Raw genomic sequence first — 17,022 nt, 5'->3', positions numbered from 1 at the left:
TGGCCAGGCTGATCTACCCGCGTACAACGAAATGTTTCACTTCAGAATAGGAGATTTTGCTACCAAACGCCAGCAGCCCCTTTCCCTCAAAGTGCTGTTTCTGTGTAGACTAGGGAAAGACACCATGGTTCCCAGCTTAGAACGGCTCTTTTCACTGTTGGTTTCCCGCATGAAAGAGTCAGAAGTGCTGATCTCAACTAATCGGGCTGCACATCCCTGAATCCTAGGGGTAGGGCAGTTCTGAGCCAATGTGCCACCTAAGGAAAGAAAGCAGAGTTTTCAGCCTGGGAAGCAGGGCCTCAAGTAAGTGTGCCAATAGAGTGCCCTCCTTTATAGCCAGCTGAGAAAATGAGGCAAGGCTGAATCTACCCGCTTACAACGAAATGTTTCTCTTCAGAATAGCAGATGTTTCTACCAAACGCCAGCAGCTCCTCTCCCTCAGAGTGCTGTTTCTGTGTACACTAGGGAAAGACACTATGGTCCCCAGCTTAGAACGGGTCTTTTCCCAGTTGGTTTCCTCCATGAAAGAGTCAGAAAGGCTGATCTCAAAAATCGGCCTGCACATCCCTGAATCCTTGGGGTAGGGGAGTTCTGAGCCAATGTGCCACCTAAGGAATGAAAGCAAAATTTTCAGCCTGGGAATCAGGGCCTCAAGTAAGTCTGCCAACAGAGTGCCCTGTTTTAGAGCCAGCTGAGAATATGTGGCCAGGCTGAATCTACCCGCTTACAACGAAATGTTTCACTTCAGAATAGGAGATTTTGCTACCAAACGCCAGCAGCCCCTTTCCCTCAAAGTGCTGTTTCTGTGTAGACTAGGGAGAGACACCATGGTTCCCAGCTTAGAACGGCTCTTTTCACTGTTGGTTTCCCCCATGAAAGAGCCAGAGGTGCTGACCTTAACTAATCGGGCTGCACATCCCTGAATCCTAGGGGTAGGGCAGTTCTGAGCCAATGTGCCACCTATGGAGAAAAAGCAGAGTTTTCAGCCTGGGAAGCAGGGCCTCAAGTAAGTGTGCCAACAGAGTGCCCTCCTTTATAGCCAGCTGAGAAAATGAGGCAAGGCTGAATCTACCCGCTTACAACGAAATGTTTCTCTTCAGAATAGCAGATGTTTCTACCAAACGCCAGCAGCTCCTCTCCCTCAGAGTGCTGTTTCTGTATACACTAGGGAAAGACACTATGGTCCCCAGCTTAGAACGGGTCTTTACCCAGTTGGTTTCCTCCATGAAAGAGTCAGAAAGGCTGATCTCAAAAAATCGGCCTGCACATCCCTGAATCCTTGGGGTAGGGGAGTTCTGAGCCATTGTGCCACCTAAGGAATGAAAGCAAAATTTTCAGCCTGGGAAGCAGGGCCTCAATGAGTCTGCCAACAGTGTGCCCTCCTTTAGAGCCAGCTGAGAAAATGTGGCCAGGCTGATCTACCCGCGTACAACGAAATGTTTCACTTCAGAATAGGAGATTTTGCTACCAAACGCCAGCAGCCCCTTTCCCTCAAAGTGCTGTTTCTGTGTAGACTAGGGAAAGACACCATGGTTCCCAGCTTAGAACGGCTCTTTTCACTGTTGGTTTCCCGCATGAAAGAGTCAGAAGTGCTGATCTCAACTAATCGGGCTGCACATCCCTGAATCCTAGGGGTAGGGCAGTTCTGAGCCAATGTGCCACCTAAGGAAAGAAAGCAGAGTTTTCAGCCTGGGAAGCAGGGCCTCAAGTAAGTGTGCCAATAGAGTGCCCTCCTTTATAGCCAGCTGAGAAAATGAGGCAAGGCTGAATCTACCCGCTTACAACGAAATGTTTCTCTTCAGAATAGCAGATGTTTCTACCAAACGCCAGCAGCTCCGCTCCCTCAGAGTGCTGTTTCTGTGTACACTAGGGAAAGACACTATGGTCCCCAGCTTAGAACGGGTCTTTTCCCAGTTGGTTTCCTCCATGAAAGAGTCAGAAAGGCTGATCTCAAAAAATCGGCCTGCACATCCCTGAATCCTTGGGGTAGGGGAGTTCTGAGCCAATGTGCCACCTAAGGAATGAAAGCAAAATTTTCAGCCTGGGAAGCAGGGCCTCAAGTAAGTATGCCAGCAGTGTGCCCTCCTTTAGAGCCAGCTGAGAAAATGTGGCCAGGCTGATCTACCCGCTTACAACGAAATGTTTCACTTCAGAATAGGAGATTTTGCTACCAAACGCCAGCAGCCCCTTTCCCTCAAAGTGCTGTTTCTGTGTAGACTAGGGAAAGACACCATGGTTCCCAGCTTAGAACGGCTCTTTTCACTGTTGGTTTCCCCCATGAAAGAGCCAGAAGTGCTGATCTCAACTAATCGGGCTGCACATCCCTGAATCCTAGGGGTAGGGCAGTTCTGAGCCAATGTGCCACCTAAGGAAAGAAAGCAGAGTTTTCAACCTGGGAAGCAGGGCCTCAAGTAAGTGTGCCAACAGAGTGCCCTCCTTTAGAGCCAGCTGAGAAACTGAGGCAAGGCTGAATCTACCCGCTTACAACGAAATGTTTCTCTTCAAAATAGCAGATGTTTCTACCAAACGCCAGCAGCTCCTCTCCCTCAGAGTGCTGTTTCTGTGTACACTAGGGAAAGACACTATGGTCCCCAGCTTAGAACGGGTCTTTTCCCAGTTGGTTTCCTCCATGAAAGAGTCAGAAAGGCTGATCTCACAAAATCGGCCTGCACATCCCTGAATCCTTGGGGTAGGGGAGTTCTGAGCCAATGTGCCACCTAAGGAATGAAAGCAAAATTTTCAGCCTGGGAATCAGGGCCTCAAGTAAGTCTGCCAACAGAGTGCCCTGTTTTAGAGCCAGCTGAGAATATGTGGCCAGGCTGAATCTACCCGCTTACAACGAAATGTTTCACTTCAGAATAGGAGATTTTGCTACCAAACGCCAGCAGCCCCTTTCCCTCAAAGTGCTGTTTCTGTGTAGACTAGGGAGAGACACCATGGTTCCCAGCTTAGAACGGCTCTTTTCACTGTTGGTTTCCCCCATGAAAGAGCCAGAGGTGCTGACCTTAACTAATCGGGCTGCACATCCCTGAATCCTAGGGGTAGGGCAGTTCTGAGCCAATGTGCCACCTATGGAGAAAAAGCAGAGTTTTCAGCCTGGGAAGCAGGGCCTCAAGTAAGTGTGCCAACAGAGTGCCCTCCTTTATAGCCAGCTGAGAAAATGAGGCAAGGCTGAATCTACCCGCTTACAACGAAATGTTTCTCTTCAGAATAGCAGATGTTTCTACCAAACGCCAGCAGCTCCTCTCCCTCAGAGTGCTGTTTCTGTATACACTAGGGAAAGACACTATGGTCCCCAGCTTAGAACGGGTCTTTACCCAGTTGGTTTCCTCCATGAAAGAGTCAGAAAGGCTGATCTCAAAAAATCGGCCTGCACATCCCTGAATCCTTGGGGTAGGGGAGTTCTGAGCCATTGTGCCACCTAAGGAATGAAAGCAAAATTTTCAGCCTGGGAAGCAGGGCCTCAATGAGTCTGCCAACAGTGTGCCCTCCTTTAGAGCCAGCTGAGAAAATGTGGCCAGGCTGATCTACCCGCGTACAACGAAATGTTTCACTTCAGAATAGGAGATTTTGCTACCAAACGCCAGCAGCCCCTTTCCCTCAAAGTGCTGTTTCTGTGTAGACTAGGGAAAGACACCATGGTTCCCAGCTTAGAACGGCTCTTTTCACTGTTGGTTTCCCGCATGAAAGAGTCAGAAGTGCTGATCTCAACTAATCAGGCTGCACATCCCTGAATCCTAGGGGTAGGGCAGTTCTGAGCCAATGTGCCACCTAAGGAAAGAAAGCAGAGTTTTCAGCCTGGGAAGCAGGGCCTCAAGTAAGTGTGCCAATAGAGTGCCCTCCTTTATAGCCAGCTGAGAAAATGAGGCAAGGCTGAATCTACCCGCTTACAACGAAATGTTTCTCTTCAGAATAGCAGATGTTTCTACCAAACGCCAGCAGCTCCTCTCCCTCAGAGTGCTGTTTCTGTGTACACTAGGGAAAGACACTATGGTCCCCAGCTTAGAACGGGTCTTTTCCCAGTTGGTTTCCTCCATGAAAGAGTCAGAAAGGCTGATCTCAAAAAATCGGCCTGCACATCCCTGAATCCTTGGGGTAGGGGAGTTCTGAGCCAATGTGCCACCTAAGGAATGAAAGCAAAATTTTCAGCCTGGGAAGCAGGGCCTCAAGTAAGTCTGCCAACAGTGTGCCCTCCTTTAGAGCCAGCTGAGAAAATGTGGCCAGGCTGATCTACCCGCTTACAACGAAATGTTTCACTTCAGAATAGGAGATTTTGCTACCAAACGCCAGCAGCCCCTTTCCCTCAACGTGCTGTTTCTGTGTAGACTAGGGAAAGACACCATGGTTCCCAGCTTAGAACGGCTCATTTCACTGTTGGTTTCCCCCATGAAAGAGCCAGAAGTGCTGATCTCAACTAATCGGGCTGCACATCCCTGAATCCTAGGGGTAGGGCAGTTCTGAGCCAATGTGCCACCTAAGGAAAGAAAGCAGAGTTTTCAGCCTGGGAAGCAGGGCCTCAAGTAAGTGTGCCAACAGAGTGCCCTCCTTTAGAGCCAGCTGAGAAACTGAGGCAAGGCTGAATCTACCCGCTTACAACGAAATGTTTCTCTTCAGCATAGCAGATGTTTCTACCAAACGCCAGCAGCTCCTCTCCCTCAGAGTGCTGTTTCTGTGTACACTAGGGAAAGACACTATGGTCCCCAGCTTAGAACGGGTCTTTTCCCAGGTGGTTTCCTCCATGAAAGAGTCAGAAAGGCTGATCTCACAAAATCGGCCTGCACATCCCTGAATCCTTGGGGTAGGGGAGTTCTGAGCCAATGTGCCACCTAAGGAATGAAAGCAAAATTTTCAGCCTGGGAAGCAGGGCCTCAATGAGTCTGCCAACAGTGTGCCCTCCTTTAGAGCCAGCTGAGAAAATGTGGCCAGGCTGATCTACCCGCGTACAACGAAATGTTTCACTTCAGAATAGGAGATTTTGCTACCAAACGCCAGCAGCCCCTTTCCCTCAAAGTGCTGTTTCTGTGTAGACTAGGGAAAGACACCATGGTTCCCAGCTTAGAACGGCTCTTTTCACTGTTGGTTTCCCGCATGAAAGAGTCAGAAGTGCTGATCTCAACTAATCGGGCTGCACATCCCTGAATCCTAGGGGTAGGGCAGTTCTGAGCCAATGTGCCACCTAAGGAAAGAAAGCAGAGTTTTCAGCCTGGGAAGCAGGGCCTCAAGTAAGTGTGCCAATAGAGTGCCCTCCTTTATAGCCAGCTGAGAAAATGAGGCAAGGCTGAATCTACCCGCTTAAAACGAAATGTTTCTCTTCAGAATAGCAGATGTTTCTACCAAACGCCAGCAGCTCCTCTCCCTCAGAGTGCTGTTTCTGTGTACACTAGGGAAAGACACTATGGTCCCCAGCTTAGAACGGGTCTTTTCCCAGTTGGTTTCCTCCATGAAAGAGTCAGAAAGGCTGATCTCAAAAAATCGGCCTGCACATCCCTGAATCCTTGGGGTAGGGGAGTTCTGAGCCAATGTGCCACCTAAGGAATGAAAGCAAAATTTTCAGCCTGGGAAGCAGGGCCTCAAGTAAGTATGCCAGCAGTGTGCCCTCCTTTAGAGCCAGCTGAGAAAATGTGGCCAGGCTGATCTACCCGCTTACAACGAAATGTTTCACTTCAGAATAGGAGATTTTGCTACCAAACGCCAGCAGCCCCTTTCCCTCAAAGTGCTGTTTCTGTGTAGACTAGGGAAAGACACCATGGTTCCCAGCTTAGAACGGCTCTTTTCACTGTTGGTTTCCCCCATGAAAGAGCCAGAAGTGCTGATCTCAACTAATCGGGCTGCACATCCCTGAATCCTAGGGGTAGGGCAGTTCTGAGCCAATGTGCCACCTAAGGAAAGAAAGCAGAGTTTTCAACCTGGGAAGCAGGGCCTCAAGTAAGTGTGCCAACAGAGTGCCCTCCTTTAGAGCCAGCTGAGAAACTGAGGCAAGGCTGAATCTACCCGCTTACAACGAAATGTTTCTCTTCAAAATAGCAGATGTTTCTACCAAACGCCAGCAGCTCCTCTCCCTCAGAGTGCTGTTTCTGTGTACACTAGGGAAAGACACTATGGTCCCCAGCTTAGAACGGGTCTTTTCCCAGTTGGTTTCCTCCATGAAAGAGTCAGAAAGGCTGATCTCAAAAAATCGGCCTGCACATCCCTGAATCCTTGGGGTAGGGGAGTTCTGAGCCAATGTGCCACCTAAGGAATGAAAGCAAAATTTTCAGCCTGGGAATCAGGGCCTCAAGTAAGTCTGCCAACAGAGTGCCCTGTTTTAGAGCCAGCTGAGAATATGTGGCCAGGCTGAATCTACCCGCTTACAACGAAATGTTTCACTTCAGAATAGGAGATTTTGCTACCAAACGCCAGCAGCCCCTTTCCCTCAAAGTGCTGTTTCTGTGTAGACTAGGGAAAGACACCATGGTTCCCAGGTTAGAAAGGCTCTTTTCACTGTTGGTTTCCCCCATGAAAGAGCCAGAGGTGCTGACCTTAACTAATCGGGCTGCACATCCCTGAATCCTAGGGGTAGGGCAGTTCTGAGCCAATGTGCCACCTAAGGAGAAAAAGCAGAGTTTTCAGCCTGGGAAGCAGGGCCTCAAGTAAGTGTGCCAACAGAGTGCCCTCCTTTATAGCCAGCTGAGAAAATGAGGCAAGGCTGAATCTACCCGCTTACAACGAAATGTTTCTCTTCAGCATAGCAGATGTTTCTACCAAACGCCAGCAGCTCCTCTCCCTCAGAGTGCTGTTTCTGTATACACTAGGGAAAGACACTATGGTCCCCAGCTTAGAACGGGTCTTTACCCAGTTGGTTTCCTCCATGAAAGAGTCAGAAAGGCTGATCTCAAAAAATCGGCCTGCACATCCCTGAATCCTTGGGGTAGGGGAGTTCTGAGCCAATGTGCCACCTGAGGAATGAAAGCAAAATTTTCAGCCTTGGAAGCAGGGCCTCAAGTAAGTCTGCCAACAGTGTGCCCTCCTTTAGAGCCAGCTGAGAAAATGTGGCCAGGCTGATCTACCCGCTTACAACGAAATGTTTCACTTCAGAATAGGAGATTTTGCTACCAAACGCCAGCAGCCCCTTTCCCTCAAAGTGCTGTTTCTGTGTAGACTAGGGAGAGACACCATGGTTCCCAGCTTAGAACGGCTCTTTTCACTGTTGGTTTCCCCCATGAAAGAGCCAGAAGTGCTGATCTCAACTAATCGGGCTGCACATCCCTGAATCCTAGGGGTAGGGCAGTTCTGAGCCAATGTGCCACCTAAGGAAAGAAAGCAGAGTTTTCAGCCTGGGAAGCAGGGCCTCAAGTAAGTGTGCCAACAGAGTGCCCTCCTTTATAGCCAGCTGAGAAACTGAGGGAAGGCTGAATCTACCCGCTTACTACGAAATGTTTCTCTTCACAATAGCAGATGTTTCTACCAAACGCCAGCAGCTCCTCTCCCTCAGAGTGCTGTTTCTGTGTACACTAGGGAAATACACTATGGTCCCCAGCTTAGAACGGGTCTTAACCCAGTTGGTTTCCTCCATGAAAGAGTCAGAAAGGCTGATATCAAAAAATCGGCCTGCACATCCCTGAATCCTAGGGGTAGGTTAGTTCTGAGCCAATGTGCCACCTAAGGAGAGAAAGCAGAGTTTTCAGCCTGGGAAGCAGGGCCTCAAGTAAGTCTGCCAACAGTGTGCCCTCCTTTAGAAGCAGCTGAGAAAATGTGGCCAGGCTGATCTACCCGCTTACAACGAAATGTTTCACTTCAGAATAGGAGATTTTGCTACCAAACGCCAGCAGCCCCTTTCCCTCAACGTGCTGTTTCTGTGTAGACTAGGGAAAGACACCATGGTTCCCAGCTTAGAACGGCTCTTTTCACTGTTGGTTTCCCCCATGAAAGAGCCAGAGGTGCTGACCTTAACTAATCGGGCTGCACATCCCTGAATCCTAGGGGTAGGGCAGTTCTGAGCCAATGTGCCACCTAAGGAGAAAAAGCAGAGTTTTCAGCCTGGGAAGCAGGGCCTCAAGTAAGTGTGCCAACAGAGTGCCCTCCTTTATAGCCAGCTGAGAAAAGCAGGCAAGGCTGAATCTACCCGCTTACAACGAAATGTTTCTCTTCAGCATAGCAGATGTTTCTACCAAACGCCAGCAGCTCCTCTCCCTCAGAGTGCTGTTTCTGTATACACTAGGGAAAGACACTATGGTCCCCAGCTTAGAACGGGTCTTTACCCAGTTGGTTTCCTCCATGAAAGAGTCAGAAAGGCTGATCTCAAAAAATCGGCCTGCACATCCCTGAATCCTTGGGGTAGGGGAGTTCTGAGCCAATGTGCCACCTAAGGAATGAAAGCAAAATTTTCAGCCTGGGAAGCAGGGCCTCAATGAGTCTGCCAACAGTGTGCCCTCCTTTAGAGCCAGCTGAGAAAATGTGGCCAGGCTGATCTACCCGCGTACAACGAAATGTTTCACTTCAGAATAGGAGATTTTGCTACCAAACGCCAGCAGCCCCTTTCCCTCAACGTGCTGTTTCTGTGTAGACTAGGGAGAGACACCAAGGTTCCCAGCTTAGAACGGCTCTTTTCACTGTTGGTTTCCCCCATGAAAGAGCCAGAAGTGCTGATCTCAACTAATCGGGCTGCACATCCCTGAATCCTAGGGGTAGGGCAGTTCTGAGCCAATGTGCCACCTAAGGAGAAAAAGCAGAGTTTTCAGCCTGGGAAGCAGGGCCTCAAGTAAGTGTGCCAACAGAGTGCCCTCCTTTATAGCCAGCTGAGAAAAGCAGGCAATGCTGAATCTACCCGCTTACAACGAACTGTTTCTCTTCAGAATAGCAGATGTTTCTACCAAACGCCAGCAGCTCCGCTCCCTCAGAGTGCTGTTTCTGTGTACACTAGGGAAAGACACTATGGTCCCCAGCTTAGAACGGGTCTTTTCCCAGTTGGTTTCCTCCATGAAAGAGTCAGAAAGGCTGATCTCAAAAAATCGGCCTGCACATCCCTGAATCCTTGGGGTAGGGGAGTTCTGAGCCAATGTGCCACCTAAGGAATGAAAGCAAAATTTTCAGCCTGGGAAGCAGGGCCTCAAGTAAGTATGCCAGCAGTGTGCCCTCCTTTAGAGCCAGCTGAGAAAATGTGGCCAGGCTGATCTACCCGCTTACAACGAAATGTTTCACTTCAGAATAGGAGATTTTGCTACCAAACGCCAGCAGCCCCTTTCCCTCAAAGTGCTGTTTCTGTGTAGACTAGGGAAAGACACCATGGTTCCCAGCTTAGAACGGCTCTTTTCACTCTTGGTTTCCCCCATGAAAGAGCCAGAAGTGCTGATCTCAACTAATCGGGCTGCACATCCCTGAATCCTAGGGGTAGGGCAGTTCTGAGCCAATGTGCCACCTAAGGAAAGAAAGCAGAGTTTTCAACCTGGGAAGCAGGGCCTCAAGTAAGTGTGCCAACAGAGTGCCCTCCTTTAGAGCCAGCTGAGAAACTGAGGCAAGGCTGAATCTACCCGCTTACAACGAAATGTTTCTCTTCAAAATAGCAGATGTTTCTACCAAACGCCAGCAGCTCCTCTCCCTCAGAGTGCTGTTTCTGTGTACACTAGGGAAAGACACTATGGTCCCCAGCTTAGAACGGGTCTTTTCCCAGTTGGTTTCCTCCATGAAAGAGTCAGAAAGGCTGATCTCACAAAATCGGCCTGCACATCCCTGAATCCTTGGGGTAGGGGAGTTCTGAGCCAATGTGCCACCTAAGGAATGAAAGCAAAATTTTCAGCCTGGGAATCAGGGCCTCAAGTAAGTCTGCCAACAGAGTGCCCTGTTTTAGAGCCAGCTGAGAATATGTGGCCAGGCTGAATCTACCCGCTTACAACGAAATGTTTCACTTCAGAATAGGAGATTTTGCTACCAAACGCCAGCAGCCCCTTTCCCTCAAAGTGCTGTTTCTGTGTAGACTAGGGAGAGACACCATGGTTCCCAGCTTAGAACGGCTCTTTTCACTGTTGGTTTCCCCCATGAAAGAGCCAGAGGTGCTGACCTTAACTAATCGGGCTGCACATCCCTGAATCCTAGGGGTAGGGCAGTTCTGAGCCAATGTGCCACCTATGGAGAAAAAGCAGAGTTTTCAGCCTGGGAAGCAGTGCCTCAAGTAAGTGTGCCAACAGAGTGCCCTCCTTTATAGCCAGCTGAGAAAATGAGGCAAGGCTGAATCTACCCGCTTACAACGAAATGTTTCTCTTCAGAATAGCAGATGTTTCTACCAAACGCCAGCAGCTCCTCTCCCTCAGAGTGCTGTTTCTGTATACACTAGGGAAAGACACTATGGTCCCCAGCTTAGAACGGGTCTTTACCCAGTTGGTTTCCTCCATGAAAGAGTCAGAAAGGCTGATCTCAAAAAATCGGCCTGCACATCCCTGAATCCTTGGGGTAGGGGAGTTCTGAGCCATTGTGCCACCTAAGGAATGAAAGCAAAATTTTCAGCCTGGGAAGCAGGGCCTCAATGAGTCTGCCAACAGTGTGCCCTCCTTTAGAGCCAGCTGAGAAAATGTGGCCAGGCTGATCTACCCGCGTACAACGAAATGTTTCACTTCAGAATAGGAGATTTTGCTACCAAACGCCAGCAGCCCCTTTCCCTCAAAGTGCTGTTTCTGTGTAGACTAGGGAAAGACACCATGGTTCCCAGCTTAGAACGGCTCTTTTCACTGTTGGTTTCCCGCATGAAAGAGTCAGAAGTGCTGATCTCAACTAATCAGGCTGCACATCCCTGAATCCTAGGGGTAGGGCAGTTCTGAGCCAATGTGCCACCTAAGGAAAGAAAGCAGAGTTTTCAGCCTGGGAAGCAGGGCCTCAAGTAAGTGTGCCAATAGAGTGCCCTCCTTTATAGCCAGCTGAGAAAATGAGGCAAGGCTGAATCTACCCGCTTACAACGAAATGTTTCTCTTCAGAATAGCAGATGTTTCTACCAAACGCCAGCAGCTCCTCTCCCTCAGAGTGCTGTTTCTGTGTACACTAGGGAAAGACACTATGGTCCCCAGCTTAGAACGGGTCTTTTCCCAGTTGGTTTCCTCCATGAAAGAGTCAGAAAGGCTGATCTCAAAAAATCGGCCTGCACATCCCTGAATCCTTGGGGTAGGGGAGTTCTGAGCCAATGTGCCACCTAAGGAATGAAAGCAAAATTTTCAGCCTGGGAAGCAGGGCCTCAAGTAAGTCTGCCAACAGTGTGCCCTCCTTTAGAGCCAGCTGAGAAAATGTGGCCAGGCTGATCTACCCGCTTACAACGAAATGTTTCACTTCAGAATAGGAGATTTTGCTACTAAACGCCAGCAGCCCCTTTCCCTCAACGTGCTGTTTCTGTGTAGACTAGGGAAAGACACCATGGTTCCCAGCTTAGAACGGCTCATTTCACTGTTGGTTTCCCCCATGAAAGAGCCAGAAGTGCTGATCTCAACTAATCGGGCTGCACATCCTTGAATCCTAGGGGTAGGGCAGTTCTGAGCCAATGTGCCACCTAAGGAAAGAAAGCAGAGTTTTCAGCCTGGGAAGCAGGGCCTCAAGTAAGTGTGCCAACAGAGTGCCCTCCTTTAGAGCCAGCTGAGAAACTGAGGCAAGGCTGAATCTACCCGCTTACAACGAAATGTTTCTCTTCAGCATAGCAGATGTTTCTACCAAACGCCAGCAGCTCCTCTCCCTCAGAGTGCTGTTTCTGTGTACACTAGGGAAAGACACTATGGTCCCCAGCTTAGAACGGGTCTTTTCCCAGGTGGTTTCCTCCATGAAAGAGTCAGAAAGGCTGATCTCACAAAATCGGCCTGCACATCCCTGAATCCTTGGGGTAGGGGAGTTCTGAGCCAATGTGCCACCTAAGGAATGAAAGCAAAATTTTCAGCCTGGGAAGCAGGGCCTCAATGAGTCTGCCAACAGTGTGCCCTCCTTTAGAGCCAGCTGAGAAAATGTGGCCAGGCTGATCTACCCGCGTACAACGAAATGTTTCACTTCAGAATAGGAGATTTTGCTACCAAACGCCAGCAGCCCCTTTCCCTCAAAGTGCTGTTTCTGTGTAGACTAGGGAAAGACACCATGGTTCCCAGCTTAGAACGGCTCTTTTCACTGTTGGTTTCCCCCATGAAAGAGTCAGAAGTGCTGATCTCAACTAATCGGGCTGCACATCCCTGAATCCTAGGGGTAGGGCAGTTCTGAGCCAATGTGCCACCTAAGGAAAGAAAGCAGAGTTTTCAACCTGGGAAGCAGGGCCTCAAGTAAGTGTGCCAACAGAGTGCCCTCCTTTAGAGCCAGCTGAGAAACTGAGGCAAGGCTGAATCTACCCGCTTACAACGAAATGTTTCTCTTCAAAATAGCAGATGTTTCTACCAAACGCCAGCAGCTCCTCTCCCTCAGAGTGCTGTTTCTGTGTACACTAGGGAAAGACACTATGGTCCCCAGCTTAGAACGGGTCTTTTCCCAGTTGGTTTCCTCCATGAAAGAGTCAGAAAGGCTGATCTCAAAAAATCGGCCTGCACATCCCTGAATCCTTGGGGTAGGGGAGTTCTGAGCCAATGTGCCACCTAAGGAATGAAAGCAAAATTTTCAGCCTGGGAATCAGGGCCTCAAGTAAGTCTGCCAACAGAGTGCCCTGTTTTAGAGCCAGCTGAGAATATGTGGCCAGGCTGAATCTACCCGCTTACAACGAAATGTTTCACTTCAGAATAGGAGATTTTGCTACCAAACGCCAGCAGCCCCTTTCCCTCAAAGTGCTGTTTCTGTGTAGACTAGGGAAAGACACCATGGTTCCCAGGTTAGAAAGGCTCTTTTCACTGTTGGTTTCCCCCATGAAAGAGCCAGAGGTGCTGACCTTAACTAATCGGGCTGCACATCCCTGAATCCTAGGGGTAGGGCAGTTCTGAGCCAATGTGCCACCTAAGGAGAAAAAGCAGAGTTTTCAGCCTGGGAAGCAGGGCCTCAAGTAAGTGTGCCAACAGAGTGCCCTCCTTTATAGCCAGCTGAGAAAATGAGGCAAGGCTGAATCTACCCGCTTACAACGAAATGTTTCTCTTCAGCATAGCAGATGTTTCTACCAAACGCCAGCAGCTCCTCTCCCTCAGAGTGCTGTTTCTGTATACACTAGGGAAAGACACTATGGTCCCCAGCTTAGAACGGGTCTTTACCCAGTTGGTTTCCTCCATGAAAGAGTCAGAAAGGCTGATCTCAAAAAATCGGCCTGCACATCCCTGAATCCTTGGGGTAGGGGAGTTCTGAGCCAATGTGCCACCTGAGGAATGAAAGCAAAATTTTCAGCCTTGGAAGCAGGGCCTCAAGTAAGTCTGCCAACAGTGTGCCCTCCTTTAGAGCCAGCTGAGAAAATGTGGCCAGGCTGATCTACCCGCTTACAACGAAATGTTTCACTTCAGAATAGGAGATTTTGCTACCAAACGCCAGCAGCCCCTTTCCCTCAAAGTGCTGTTTCTGTGTAGACTAGGGAGAGACACCATGGTTCCCAGCTTAGAACGGCTCTTTTCACTGTTGGTTTCCCCCATGAAAGAGCCAGAAGTGCTGATCTCAACTAATCGGGCTGCACATCCCTGAATCCTAGGGGTAGGGCAGTTCTGAGCCAATGTGCCACCTAAGGAAAGAAAGCAGAGTTTTCAGCCTGGGAAGCAGGGCCTCAAGTAAGTGTGCCAACAGAGTGCCCTCCTTTATAGCCAGCTGAGAAACTGAGGGAAGGCTGAATCTACCCGCTTACTACGAAATGTTTCTCTTCACAATAGCAGATGTTTCTACCAAACGCCAGCAGCTCCTCTCCCTCAGAGTGCTGTTTCTGTGTACACTAGGGAAATACACTATGGTCCCCAGCTTAGAACGGGTCTTAACCCAGTTGGTTTCCTCCATGAAAGAGTCAGAAAGGCTGATATCAAAAAATCGGCCTGCACATCCCTGAATCCTAGGGGTAGGTTAGTTCTGAGCCAATGTGCCACCTAAGGAGAGAAAGCAGAGTTTTCAGCCTGGGAAGCAGGGCCTCAAGTAAGTCTGCCAACAGTGTGCCCTCCTTTAGAAGCAGCTGAGAAAATGTGGCCAGGCTGATCTACCCGCTTACAACGAAATGTTTCACTTCAGAATAGGAGATTTTGCTACCAAACGCCAGCAGCCCCTTTCCCTCAACGTGCTGTTTCTGTGTAGACTAGGGAAAGACACCATGGTTCCCAGCTTAGAACGGCTCTTTTCACTGTTGGTTTCCCCCATGAAAGAGCCAGAGGTGCTGACCTTAACTAATCGGGCTGCACATCCCTGAATCCTAGGGGTAGGGCAGTTCTGAGCCAATGTGCCACCTAAGGAGAAAAAGCAGAGTTTTCAGCCTGGGAAGCAGGGCCTCAAGTAAGTGTGCCAACAGAGTGCCCTCCTTTATGGCCAGCTGAGAAAATGAGGGAAGGCTGAATCTACCCGCTTACAACGAAATGTTTCTCTTCACAATAGCAGATGTTTCTACCAAACGCCAGCAGCTCCTCTCCCTCAGAGTGCTGTTTCTGTGTACACTAGGGAAAGACACTATGGTCCCCAGCTTAGAACGGGTCTTTTCCCAGGTGGTTTCCTCCATGAAAGAGTCAGAAAGGCTGATCTCAAAAAATCGGCCTGCACATCCCTGAATCCTTGGGGTAGGGGAGTTCTGAGCCAATGTGCCACCTAAGGAATGAAAGCAAAATTTTCCGCCTGGGAAGCAGGGCCTCAATGAGTCTGCCAACAGTGTGCCCTCCTTTAGAGCCAGCTGAGAAAATGTGGCCAGGCTGATCTACCCGCGTACAACGAAATGTTTCACTTCAGAATAGGAGATTTTGCTACCAAACGCCAGCAGCCCCTTTCCCTCAAAGTGCTGTTTCTGTGTAGACTAGGGAGAGACACCAAGGTTCCCAGCTTAGAACGGCTCTTTTCACTGTTGGTTTCCCCCATGAAAGAGCCAGAAGTGCTGATCTCAACTAATCGGGCTGCACATCCCTGAATCCTAGGGGTAGGGCAGTTCTGAGCCAATGTGCCACCTAAGGAGAAAAAGCAGAGTTTTCAGCCTGGGAAGCAGGGCCTCAAGTAAGTGTGCCAACAGAGTGCCCTCCTTTATAGCCAGCTGAGAAAAGCAGGCAATGCTGAATCTACCCGCTTACAACGAACTGTTTCTCTTCAGAATAGCAGATGTTTCTACCAAACGCCAGCAGCTCCTCTCACTCAGAGTGCTGTTTCTGTATACACTAGGGAAAGACACTATGGTCCCCAGCTTAGAACGGGTCTTTACCCAGTTGGTTTCCTCCATGAAAGAGTCAGAAAGGCTGATCTCAAAAAATCGGCCTGCACATCCCTGAATCCTTGGGGTAGGGGAGTTCTGAGCCAATGTGCCACCTAAGGAATGAAAGCAAAATTTTCAGCCTGGGAAGCAGGGCCTCAAGTAAGTCTGCCAACAGTGTGCCCTCCTTTAGAGCCAGCTGAGAAAATGTGGCCAGGCTGATCTACCCGCTTACAACGAAATGTTTCACTTCAGAATAGGAGATTTTGCTACCAAACGCCAGCAGCCCCTTTCCCTCAACGTGCTGTTTCTGTGTAGACTAGGGAAAGACACCATGGTTCCCAGCTTAGAACGGCTCTTTTCACTGTTGGTTTCCCCCATGAAAGAGCCAGAGGTGCTGACCTTAACTAATCGGGCTGCACATCCCTGAATCCTAGGGGTAGGGCAGTTCTGAGCCAATGTGCCACCTAAGGAGAAAAAGCAGAGTTTTCAGCCTGGGAAGCAGGGCCTCAAGTAAGTGTGCCAACAGAGTGCCCTCCTTTATAGCCAGCTGAGAAAATGAGGCAAGGCTGAATCTACCCGCTTACAACGAAATGTTTCTCTTCAGAATAGCAGATGTTTCTACCAAACACCAGCAGCTCCTCTCCCTCAGAGTGCTGTTTCTGTATACACTAGGGAAAGACACTATGGTCCCCAGCGTAGAACGGGTCTTTACCCAGTTTGTTTCCTCCATGAAAGAGTCAGAAAGGCTGATCTCAAAAAATCGGCCTGCACATCCCTGAATCCTTGGGGTAGGGGAGTTCTGAGCCAATGTGCCACCTGAGGAATGAAAGCAAAATTTTCAGCCTTGGAAGCAGGGCCTCAAGTAAGTCTGCCAACAGTGTGCCCTCCTTTAGAGCCAGCTGAGAAAATGTGGCCAGGCTGATCTACCCGCTTACAACGAAATGTTTCACTTCAGAATAGGAGATTTTGCTACCAAACGCCAGCAGCCCCTTTCCCTCAACGTGCTGTTTCTGTGTAGACTAGGGAAAGACACCATGGTTCCCAGCTTAGAACGGCTCTTTTCACTGTTGGTTTCCCCCATGAAAGAGCCAGAGGTGCTGACCTTAACTAATCGGGCTGCACATCCCTGAATCCTAGGGGTAGGGCAGTTCTGAGCCAATGTGCCACCTAAGGAGAAAAAGCAGAGTTTTCAGCCTGGGAAGCAGGGCCTCAAGTAAGTGTGCCAACAGAGTGCCCTCCTTTATAGCCAGCTGAGAAAATGAGGCAAGGCTGAATCTACCCGCTTACAACGAAATGTTTCTCTTCAGAATAGCAGATGTTTCTACGAAACACCAGCAGCTCCTCTCCCTCAGAGTGCTGTTTCTGTATACACTAGGGAAAGACACTATGGTCCCCAGCGTAGAACGGGTCTTTACCCAGTTTGTTTCCTCCATGAAAGAGTCAGAAAGGCTGATCTCAAAAAATCGGCCTGCACATCCCTGAATCCTTGGGGTAGGGGAGTTCTGAGCCAATGTGCCACCTGAGGAATGAAAGCAAAATTTTCAGCCTTGGAAGCAGGGCCTCAAGTAAGTCTGCCAACAGTGTGCCCTCCTTTAGAGCCAGCTGAGAAAATGTGGCCAGGCTGATCTACCCGCTTACAACGAAATGTTTCACTTCAGAATAGGAGATTTTGCTACCAAACGCCAGCAGCCCCTTTCCCTCAAAGTGCTGTTTCTGTGTAGACTAGGGAAAGACACCATGGTTCCCAGGTTAGAAAGGCTCTTTTC

This window comes from Balaenoptera physalus (genome assembly GCF_965194825.1).
Source record: "Balaenoptera physalus genome assembly, chromosome: 20".
NCBI classification, from domain to species: Eukaryota; Metazoa; Chordata; class Mammalia; order Artiodactyla; family Balaenopteridae; genus Balaenoptera; species Balaenoptera physalus.
Note: the sequence above shows the minus strand (reverse complement) of the source record.